The sequence below is a fragment of the Rhinolophus ferrumequinum genome, chromosome 12 (genome assembly GCF_004115265.2).
Source record: "Rhinolophus ferrumequinum isolate MPI-CBG mRhiFer1 chromosome 12, mRhiFer1_v1.p, whole genome shotgun sequence".
Classification (NCBI taxonomy): Eukaryota; Metazoa; Chordata; class Mammalia; order Chiroptera; family Rhinolophidae; genus Rhinolophus; species Rhinolophus ferrumequinum.
The window spans coordinates 59132030-59144387 of record NC_046295.1 but is presented as its reverse complement, the minus strand read 5'-3'; positions in this window follow the sequence as shown (position 1 = coordinate 59144387).

Genomic DNA, 12358 nt, shown 5'->3' with positions numbered 1-12358 from the left:
TATGGCCTAGAGAAGGGAAGTGACTTGCCAACAGTCCAGAAGTCATGTCTTCAGTGACACATTGCCTTTGAGTTGTGACATGGAGGCAAACACCTGTCACCCTCAGCTGGCTGCTGCCGGTTGTGGACTGATTTCAGTGCATTTAGGGAGGACTTGGAGCTCTTTTCCTGTGGGCTCCACCACAAAATCTGAACAGAGGGACATTCGGGTCAAAGGACGGAGCTGGCGTCGGGGTCAGGTCTGCTTCCTGGGAATGTCCATGACCCCATTTCATTCCCTGCCACCTGTCTGTGCCGGCTGGAGCCTGGCTTCTGGCTCCTGAAAGGGAAAAGCCACCCTTCCCAGTACAGCTTCCCTGGTGGCAGCTGTACGCAGAGCAGCCCACATCCCTTCCAACTGAGCAGCACCTGTATTCTCTGGCAGCTTTCTTGAAGTGAAGCCAGTTTTAGCTACAGAGCAAATGTTGAGGACCAAGGCAGGAGGAGCGGTGAGGATTGTAGGACTGCGGAAATCTATTTCCCAGAAGACCTGCTTTCAAGTCAAAGTGCTTCTGTTTGGGGGCTTTGTAGCCCTGGGCAAGTCATTAAACCTCTGAGCACTTTGTTCCTCTGTAGAATGGGGACGAAGGTGAATCACGACAGTAGTTCTCTATGTGTTAGGTACTGCCCTCAACATTATCCACAAGGTAATTCCTATAAAAGTCTCAGCCTAGTGCCCGAAATGTGGTTCATATGCAACAAATGCCAGCTGTTATTATTTTACCAATCCTCATAGTAACCCTACGATTCATAATAACAGAGGAATAGAAAGAGTTGCAAGCATTTACTGAGCACTACCTACGGGGTCAGCCATTGTTTTAACTTCTTTAACTTATTAACTGGATAGCATTTAATTTCTCCAACTATCCCGTGAGGTTGGTTCTATTTTTAACTCCATTTGACACATGAGAAAAATGGAAGCACAATTCAGTTAAGCACATTGCCAAGGACTCATAGCTCGAAAGTGACATATGTGCCTTTCTCCTTCCCACTTGACAAAGATGGTAACTGAGGCATGATGAGGCTGAGTGGCATGGCCAGGGTCAGAGCTGGCAGAAATCTCCTCTGGGTTGTTAGGCAGGTAAAATGACATCATGGAATGGGAACTGCTTTGTGAACTGTTGTTTTGTCGGCTTCAGCCAGGGGTGAGTAAGCTTCACGTGTTCTGTTGTTTCCAGTCTAGACACAACAGCTGGCCTGAGACCCCGGGACCTTTAGGAAGTCCTGCTCGGACTTAGCTTGTTATCTAGGTGTGTGTTAGAAGGCAGTGTGGTGTGTAGACCCTGGACTCACCATCCCCTTGAGACAGCCCAGGAGCCACTGCTTGTCTGACTTCAGAGCTGCTAGCAGCTGGAAGCATCCAGGAGGAAGCCAGCTGGCAGCAAGCCACTATCACATGCAGCGGGGTTACTAGCGGTTACTCTGTGGGCTTGCTCCAGCCACACTCACTGTCTCCAGTGGGTGCGCCTCCACTGCAAGCAGCTGGGCACGGGGAGGAGGGCTTGAGGCCCCAAATGGAGTAGTGATCCTCGGGGCATCAGGGAGCCTGCTCCCTCTCCGCCGAGTGCTCCCCACATGGCCCCTCTGCCACCTGGCAACATTCCCTCTTCCCAGGTACCCACTTCCCAGGATGGAATGGAGTTGTGTCTTTGCAGAGGGCTTCCAGAACCCCAGAACTGAGAAGCCCTTTGAGGGCATGTCACTGTCACATGCCTGTAGGACTGTCTTCATATAACACTGAGAACTCCTGTGGTCAGGGGCAGCTCAGGGGCTCCCCCTCCCTGAGCCAGCACAGGGCCAGGGCTGGGGATGGTGCTCGGTATAGCCATGTGTCCAGTTATTGGGTTGGAACTTGTTATGGGTGAGAGTGGTGGTGGCAGCAGCAGTGTGTGTGTGTGTGTGTGTGTGTGTGTGTGTGTTGGGGGGTGGGGATGGAGTTTTAGTGGAAAGGGAACCAGAGTCAGCTCCGTCAGGAAAGGGGCAAAGGAGCCAGCGCTGGCTCTCCAGCTTAGCAGATGTGTACACTGCTGGCGAGGCAGGAAGCACTTGGGCTTCGTACACAGATGGACTTTGTACGCAGATGGTGCTGACCTCTTGCTCCCTCTCGTACTGTCTGGATGAGATGGTGCTCATGCAAACTCTTCCTCTGAGCCTCTTTATCCCTCAAGGGAGGGCAGCATTCCTCAGTGTGCCAACTGTCCTGGGTAGAAAAGGTGAGACTCTTCCTATGTGTCCCACTGTGAATGTCCTTTACCAACCCAGGGAAAAAGGCAGTAGCAGAATAAGAGACTGGTCCAGCATCTCCTGGCTGGGATTGGCATTTGCTACTCCTTAATCCTCTCTGCCTAGAAATACCCAAGAGTAGCAGGGGAGCTTCTGCCAGGAGATACGGTAGAGGGGAGGCCTAGCGTCCTGAAACAGGGTCCTTACTGAGCTCTGCTGGAGGTTTGAGCTGTTCTCTGTAAAGAGCGTCAGGATGGAAGACTGAAATGAGGTCTCCGGCTAAGTCATCCCTTCAACTGTACTGAGGGAGGGTATGGTGGGGAATAGTTTCACTGTTTGGCCATTTGAAGGCGGTCCCACTTGGGTGCTCTGGTGTTCCCCCAATTTTGTATCCCCAACCTTCGCTTGTCCTCCTCCCTCCTTTGTAAGATGTCCCCTGTGTGATGTCCACATAGTCCTCCTTCCAGACACACTATTCCTCCCTACAGAGTGGAGTCCCAGTGTCTTGCAGCTGTATGTGAAGAGAGGTTTTTTTTTCTTCTGCCCAGGCTCCAGCTCATGCTAAAGGGTGGGAGATGGGCTAGGCTTGGGGGGGGGGGCTGGGGGCGGGTGAAGACTGGACTTCAGTTTGGTTTCTCTCTGACAATAACAACTGAGCCCAGTTTCCTCCTGATTAATCTCAAGGCAAGTGTCTGTACGAGAATTATTTTCTTATGAAGCTCATACAGTCTGGCATAACATGAAATTCCTCCAATTCAAGTGACTTTGACCCTAAATGTTGTGAAATATTAACCTTGACAGCATCGTGATAATGGTACATTCTCCTCCTTCCAGGGCCTGTTTTCATTACAAAGGGACCCCGAGTCAAGGACAGTGGATTGAAACTTCCACAAAGTCCATCTTCATGAACCCCCAGATCTTTCCTGAGAGGACTTGGGGGTGGGTGGAGAATTTCAGGTCAAATAGCTATAAACTTTAGTTCCCTTCACTCCCCTTAGACCAGGGGTGTCCAAACTTTTTTCAACGGTTTTCACCAAGGGCCATATGCGGTAAACTACACAAACAGCCGGGCCACTCACTCGAGGTGAAGTACGTATTGCCTCACCTGGTTTATTTAAGTAAACTGAATATATTTTTGGAATTTGCTGCGGGTCAATTAACAATGGATCGCAGGCCGCACTTGGCCCGCGGGCCGCAGTTTGGACACCCCTGCCTTAGAGGATTTTACAACTTACAGAATCACTTTCACATGCCTGATGTGAAATTCTGAAAACACAGGTCTAAAGTAAAGATTCTGCCCATCGCTAAGTTGTAGGTAGAGAATCTAGAACTGAGAGGGTCATGGAATTACCCAGAGGTCACACAGCCAGTAAACCACTCAAAGCTCCCCACAGCGCTTTCTTCCCTGCGCTCAGCTGCTCCAGCCTTCCCTTTCTGTGTGTGTGTGGGTGGGGGCGAGGCCACAAGTCACCAGCCACCAGCCAGCACAGGAAATGCTCAAAGATGTCCAGCTGTGGCTGGCACAGAGCTGCAGCTGAGAGAGATGGGAGCCTATCCAGTCAGCAAGGGCAGCACAGAAGGACTAGAGGGAAGCAATCCATCAGCTGCCCCCAAACTTGTTTGGGGTCCTTTCTGAGCCCCAGCTCCCAGAGGAAGGCCGCACCAGCCACCAGCTGCCTAGCTGGACACCTACTGTGATCCTGACCCATCCTTACTATGACCCCTGTGCCCTCTTGACTCATTGGCCAGTCAGTCACAAGCCTGTGTCCAATCCACCTGTTACACAGCTAATAGTCCCCACTTCGCCATCTCCACGACCAGCATTCTGGCACTGTGTGTCCCTTCCCCAATCCATGGGCACTCTGTTTCCAGGGTCTCTCCCCTCTATCCATCCTAAATGGGGTCCTTGAAGTGATTCTTAGAAAAAGAAAAAAGTTCAAACCTATTTGTGTTATCCTTCAAAATCCTTCACTGGCTCCATGTTGCTTGCTGAATGCAATTAAAACCCTTCAGCTGATGCGCTAAACATGTTGGGTTGGCCCCTGCTTACTTACCTCTCTAGGTTCACCTCCCCACAAGCATGTACTGCTCTACAAATGCTCAGTGTGCCGGGCTCTGTCAGATGTGTCATCTGCCTTCACCTTCTCACCCCTATACTATACCTCTTGCAGATATCACCTCCTCTGCAAAGACATCCTGTCAGCACCTCCTCCCTGACTGGCTTGGTACCCTCCTCCACTGTGTTTATTCCCACAGTGGGACTGGTACTGGGATTCCCCAGCATAACAAAGTGAAAAGATGGATCAAACAGCTGATACGATGAGCTTGTTCCTGGGTGACGCTTTTCTAGTTTGCCTTGAGAATCTGCCTCAATGGAATGTGGAATGTGGAATGTGAAGTCCAGAGAGTAGGAAACAAGGTAGTAAAAGATGCAGGCCCAACTGCTCTGTATGAGACAAGAAGAAGAAATTGTTTTTTGCTCCTAAGAGTGAAGAGGCATGAGGGAGGAAGAGGTGAGGGCCAGAGAAAGGAGGGGGTGGGCTGAGGTCGGGGGAGGGACCGAGAGAAGCTGGGAAGATGGTGTAAAGGACTTTGTGGGGTGATGGACCAATAGAGAGTCCCCTACAGTTGGATGCCCAAAAGTCATTTTCAATAGAGAGTCCACATATTAAGTCAATTAATATTCACGAATCACTGTATGAGTGGGTTTGTGCGTGTGTGTGACTCTGGGGAGGGCAGCATCGTGGAAAGGACTTTGTTAAACACCTAGATCAAATTGGAGACCACAGGGGTGGAAATGAGGTCCAAGAGAGGCCCTTGGAAGGTCGGGAGCTATGGAATCTGAGCGAGGCCATGGAACTGCCCCAGGGCATGGAGTGGGGATTTAGAGACCAACTTAATGGGGGAACATCAACCTCCCCCTGGTATGTGAGTTATGTTAGAAATTAAAGTAAATCACCAAGGGGAGCCGTGGAAGTGAGAAGAGATGCACTTTGTGTCCTAATAATTTAGCTGTTAGGGCAGTGGTTGGTGGTGGGGAGCTGGACACTCTTCTCCCGGACACTCGTGGCTCCCTCTGTCACATCACTCAGGTAGTTGCTCATGTGTCGTCTCCTCAGAGAGGCCTTCCCTGACCAGCAGAACTACTAAAGCACCCCTTCTTTTCCTAACAAATGTCAGGCCTTTATACGGTCACTCATTCAGCAAATATTTATTGAAGGTCTTCTATATACCAGACACTATTCTAAACACCTGCACTACATGTGTGAACGAAACAGGCAAAAATCCCTGCTCCCGTGAGTCCTGAGCATTAAGGCAAACACAATCTTAATTCTAATCGTCCTAGCCCTGCCCACCAGGAATTTTTCCTCTCAGAACTCAGAGCATGTGGCAAGTCTTCTTAGATAGGTTGCTTCCTGGTAATGGGCACACATCCAGCTGCTGACACAATGAAGTATTAAAAGTATCAGTGAACACAATATGTTTTCTAAAATGTTAAGGTTATGGATGTTGTGCTCAGATAAAAGGAGTGATTTGAGAAATCAGATTTCAAAGGCCTCTATCTGAAAACTATAATATTCTCAAAGGTATCATTTTATTTATCTATTGATCTATCGAGTATCTATCTCTAATGGGCCATTTAGTTCAAGTAACATCAGACGTAGCTAATTTATTTATTACAATTAACCGCCCCGCACCAAAGAAAACCCCACAAAAACCTAGAATACTTTATGAAAGAAATCAGATCAAATCTAAGTTGCTACCTGTTTGGTTGTGCGCTGAACCCATCATCCCTGCAGCCAGGCAGCCAGGGCTCAGTGAATGCTGAAATAGGACCCATGCCTTGCTCAGATGCTCAGCATCTAGAGAAGGAACATCAGGGATTCCAGCAGGAGCACACCGCGAGCTGGATGTCACAGGAGACTTCTATGCAAAATGCTACAAATGCTTAGACAGAGGGGTTCCACGTTCTCTCCAGAAACAAAGGAGGTGACACTTAACCTGGCCATAAGTAAAAAGGAGGATTTCACAGATAGACATAGGGCAGAACTCCAGGCAAACGAAACAAAAGGAAAGCCATGTGAACAAAAACCATCAGAATGGTTCTGCTAAGTTGCCTGTGACTAGGGAATGTGCCCTCTACACTAGAGGGCATATGGCAGAAGATGAAGTTGGAAAGTGGGAGGGTCTGGTGATGAACAGCTTTCCATATTCTTCTGTGAACAATGGGAACTATTAAACCCTTTAAGTAGGGGAGTGACATGATCAGACTCGTGTTTTACAAACATTCTTGGAGCAAGGTGAGGAATCAGACTAGAGGTGGGGAGACCAGTTAGGTGGCTGTTTCAGAAGTCCAGGTGAGAACTGATGTGGGCCTAAACCAGGGCAGAGGGGATGGAGAGGGAGAGCAGACACTAGAGAGAGTTGAAGAGTAGAACTATCAAGATTTAACGTGGGAGGTAAGAGGAGACCAGGTGGCAATGAGTTTTCTTGTTTGTGTAACTAGGTAAAGGGTGAAGCTCCCAAATTACATCCCCCTCTCCCTTTTTTCCTGATAGCATCAGGATGGTGATTAAACTAATTTTATTCTTTAAAAGTCTAGACATCTTTAACTTACAAACGTATATAGTGGGAGAATTCTTCACCTTTTAGGTCCATGCCAACCCAAGGGAAAGGCCAGAAACTTGCCTTCCCAGCCTCCCTTGCAGTCAGGATCCAGACCGAGTAATCTAGCTTCTCTGATCAGAGACACTAGACTATTTTTGGAGGCCTGTGGCATGAAGAAGCGTGCCACAAAATCCACTTTGGTGATGATGATCACAAATGGATGCAATTCTTTGCGGGGTCGGGGCAGAGGTGTCAGAGATAACCCTCAGACCCTGCCTGTGCTGGTGAGGTGAGCTGGGTGTCTCTGCCCAGTGGTGCAGCAGTTCTGGCTCTCTGGGGCAACTCTGTGTTGTGGTGTGGGGGTTATTCCTGGAGACATCATAACCTTTAGCCCCCTCAGGCCTTCTGTGAGTTTCCTAATAGCCTTTACTACATCTGTTTTCTGCGTAAACTAGGTCAAACGGTTTTGTTTACAACTAAAATTTACCCTGATTGATATACTTCTCTCTGAAAACAGCAGAAACCCTCCTTCCATTTTAAACAGATAACTAGTTACCTCAAAGTAAAGGTTACATAATGGCATCACAGTCATTACTCATGGTAACTACCCTAAACTATTTTGGTGTTAGAGAAGCTCATTGTTTGTACAGCATTGTAGTTCATCCAGTCCAAACTGTATCCCATACCTAATTTCCTCTATTGCACCCGCAATGAATGGAGAATGATGAACTCTCACTCGCGGAAGTGGGGTTAACTTCCAAGCTGAAATTTAAAAGATTAAATGGAGTATGAAGACATCCTTGAAATCACTCTAGTACCAGGTGACAGGTCCCAGGCTGTTCTGGTTAGGATGGTTTCAGTGTACAATACTGTAAGTTGATATTTATATATACTGTAGTGTGTTAACCACCAAAAGTCTAGTTTCCATCCATCACTGGCCTTATAGCTATGTTATGGGTCCTCCCGTAAACCAGTCGTTGACAAATAGGAATGATATTATCATGACTGGGTTAGATGATTCATCACCTGGCATAGGGTGAGTTCTACCTTCCCTGAGCACTTTGTTATCTGACTAACCCCTGAACAAAATCTGGATTATGCATCAAGGAAGGGAGTGTGTGCAAGTGGCTGTTGGGTAGGCAGTGGACAGGGTCTGCCACAGTGGACGGTGCATCAGGAGACCGGTCTGGGCTGATTTGTTTATTTGTTCAAGAAATAATTTTTTAATTAGTGTTGCGTGTTTGCCGTGTGACCTTTGGACCTGTCCATTACTTGCTGTGTGTTTTTGGCAAGTCATTTGATCTCTCTGGTCTTTGGTTCTTTATCTGTAAAATGAAATGGCCAAAGTAGATGACTTTGAGGTCTTTCCTCATGTTTCACTCATTTATCTTTTCTCTCTTTTGTCACACTTGTACATTCATAACTATAATTTTTTTCTGGCTAAGGCCTTCAAGAGATAGCTAGTTTTGCCAATAGACAATTTATTCTCTCTTACTACCTAAAGACATGTTTTTCAAGATTGGACTCCCACACTCATGGCATATGAGTGGTGAGTGACTGGATCTGTGAAGACATAGGATAAGCATGGTGTGTCTTCTAGGATTTTACCCAAAGATTTGGGAGGAGAGCCTTTGAAATGTTTGTATTCTGTTACACAATTGTGGGCATATTATGGAATATAGTGCAAAATACTCAGACGTGGACAATGGACACGTCCCTTTTGGGAATATTTTCATTCTTCTCTGTGGCTGGCGGTCTTTATATAGAAAACTTTGTGTATAGCAATGACTAATATTTTCTGAATTCAAACAGTGACTTAGATTATTTGCATACCACTTGGGTCTGCTATATAGATTAGGATTTCACACCCTCGGTACATTGACATTTTGAGACAGATAATTCCTTGTTGTGGGGGTTGTCTGTGCATTGTAGGAAATGTAGAAGCATCTCTGGCCTCTACTCACTAGGTGCCAATACCAATTTCCTAGGTGTAACCACCGAAAAATGTCTCTAGATATTGCCAAATGTCCCCGAGGGGGCAAATCACCCCAGCCGAGAATCAAGAATGTAGCCAGATGAGTATTTGAATTCTTACTCTGTCCCTTACTTAACAGTTGTGTTATCTTGGGCAAGGTGCATAATAGCTGTAAACTTTAGCTTCCTTGTCTGCCAAATAGGGCCAGCTCATGGGATTGTTGTCTACATTAAATGAGGTGTTAAGAGGCTAGCACAATGCCTCGTCTGTACTAGGCCTTCCGTGAATTTTAGTTCTTCTTCCTTCAGTTTTCTGGGGCTGTGAAACTTTCCAATTGGAAGGGACCTTAGAAGTTATCTTACCAGAATTCTTCATTTTATAAATTAAGAGACTGAGGTTCATAGAGATAATCCATCTTCTCAACTCTAAATCTATCTTTATTCTCAAGTAATGCAAAAGAGACATACTGAAATGTAATTGTACAGAAGTGGATGATTTCAAAGACTCTTTCTGTCAAGGTTGATTTGCAAGACTCTTGCTCCTGTATATTTCCTTATGATATATTACTTCTGAGAGAATTCCTGAAGCACTAAATCCCTTGTGTGACTCAGACTCAGTTCAAATGTTTGGTTTTAGGGACCATCACTTATCTCTTTGGAAGCACTTGTCCTGTGCACTTTGGATGTTGCGGAATGTTAAATGCTGAAACAAAATGCAAGGAATATGAAAGTTAATGCTCTGAGCCAGCCAAAGTTTAAAAAAGAAATTTACACTCACTGAGAACACATAACAGCTAGTCAAGAACCAGAAAGATTAATGGGTGACTCCAATTTTGCTGTTTCTTCTCTGCCAAGGACGAGGCTGTTCCTACTAAAAAGACTGAGCCTGACTGATAAAAGCCCCTGAGATGGGTGAAGTTGGGTAGGAGCTATTCTAAACGAGTCCATGTCTCCTAGACTAAACAAATCACTGTACAAACTATTGGGAGATTTGCTGGTGAGACCACAGTACCACTACTGATAACCTGAGGGACTCAGAAAATAGGAACCCAACTGAAGGACTAAGGATGGGCAAATGTCCTGATTTTTAGGAAACACAATTAATTTTTTCCTCTCCCCCACATCTACCAACTATGACTTCATGAGTTTGTCACCAGTCTTAGGCAAAATTCCATAAAGATTATTCCGCTAATGGCTTATGAGTGCTTACAAACTGAGCAGCAGTCCCACTAAGCCAGTAGCGTTTCAGTAAAACAGGTCATGCCAGAGTAATCTAATTTCCCTTTTTGATTAAGGCCATTAGAATGGCTGAGCAGGAATGGAGTGAGCACAGAATATCCAGATGACAGCAAGGCGTGTCTCTTCTGACATCATTGAAGGCAAGATGTGGAAAGATGGGCTGGCTACAGATATCATGTGATGCCTGCATAGCTGTACCCAGTGGATACCAATCAGTGGATGGGCAGAGATAAGGAAGCAGATCCCCAGTGGCTCCCATGGGGCTTTGGCCCTGGACCTGTGCCTGTCCACACTTTATTAGCATATTAACCAGGTCAAACAGTAAATGTACCATAGTCTTAGCTCTTTGGGGATCTGCTTGGCCCATAGGCCTTACAGAAGGGGTAGATGTAGGCAGCCATGGTTTGTGTCAAGTAACCCCAAGTTCTAGGATACAGCTTATTGGACTCATGGTCATGGTGTTGGAGGTCCCTGTGGATCTGGTCTCTGACTACCTCTCTAGGCTCATTTTTGCTGCCCCCAGCTCCATGCTCCCAATCTTGAGCTGAACTCTAGTACTGAACTCTAGTACCCTGCGTACACCATGTTGTTTTACACCCCCTCTATTTTGTACTTTTTCCTGTACCTGACTTGAGTGCCCTTCTTTTTTTTCCCCTGCCTACTTCTTCATCTGCCTAACAAGTTCCTACTCATATTCAAAACTCAGATAAACCTTTCTGTCCTCTGTAAAGGCTTTCCTTTCCTTCCCACCCTTTTCTGGCACCAGTGCTAGTAAATTTTTCCCCATCTGAATGTTGGTACTTGTACCCACCACTGTTTTAGTAATTATCACAGTGTATTAATAACCTGTCTACTTGTCTCCCCTGCCCTTAGCTCTGTACCCTTACCAACCACTTCTCATACAAATACTTTCAGCTCTTCAAGGTGGGACTGTATTCTACCCAGAGCCTGGTACATAACAGAGGCACTCAGTAAAGGAAATAATGAATAAAAGAAAGAAAGAAAGAATGAATGAATGAATGGCTTGTATAAAACCCACTGCTCTGGCTCCCTGTGACTGAATCTCAACCTGCTGAGAGTCACAATTACATTTCTATGCAGCCTGGCTCCTTAGATCCATCTTTCCAAAGGATTTAAAGAAAATATACCAAACAGGATTCCTTTCCCCTCTAGTCACCTGCTGTCTCAACAAGGGCTTATAAATGCATGGAAGCAGCAACAGAACCCTTTATCGTGACACACACAAACCACACTGTCACAACCTTATAGAGCGTCCCAGGGCTGTTAGTGCCTTGATTCACTTGGAAGCGCACACGGAAAGTCCAATTTTCCAAGGCTCTCCTCCTGTGGTGCCCAAGGAGGCATATCTGTACCACCTAGACAGGCGGAGGCATTTTTAGCATTGATGTCTGCGCTGTGGAAAAGAGAGTTGAGCCTCACTCATTTTACCTCTTTTCTTGTAATTGACTCAGGAAGCAAGTACCACCTTATTTAAATACAACCAGCTCAGGGAGGCACAAAGAATAATTCAGCCTTCTTCGTGCCTTAGGGAGAGTCTAATTATTATGGGAAGATCTGGGCCTCTAAAAAGGATGCTCTGTGGTATAATGAAAGAATTAAAATTCAAATGGGGGCACCAAATGCAAGTCAGCAGGCATGTATGTCCGAGGCAATTATTCAGTTCTAATTAGCTAAGACCAGGCCACATTTGCTGCAGGTTGGCTGAGTTACCTGACTGGAAGATGGGCAGCCTGGCGTGCTATCCACGTCCCTGAGTCCATTCTGGTGCCCATGTAATGGGGGCTGGCATTCGGGAAGCTCCAAAGTGCAAGGGATGGTGCTCTATTGGTGATCCTTCACACTCACAGCTAGGACTGGCCTCCCAGACAAATTCCTGCCAAGCCAGCAGGACGAAAGCCTGGGGTTCTGGAGCCCACAGAGCAGGGTGTGTATCTTCAATGTGATCACAGAGGCCCAAGAAAGGAAGCTCAGGCCTGATTAAGTACCTTTAAAGGGGCATCTGATTTATTAATATTGTATGTATGTAAAGACTTGTCTGTTTTGATCACAAAGCAAGTGTGAGGCACTTCGAAGCTTATAATCCTTATTATATAACACTCTGGCATGTTTGCGAAACTTTCGTCTGAAGCTCTCAAAGTACTTAATGGCTGGTGTTTCTCAATAGTAATAATGTTGTATGTTTCGGCAGAACTTTTCACTGGGGAGGCTCCATGTCCTCCTCACAAGGTCCTGCTGTAGAGCTCTTGGATTTTGCT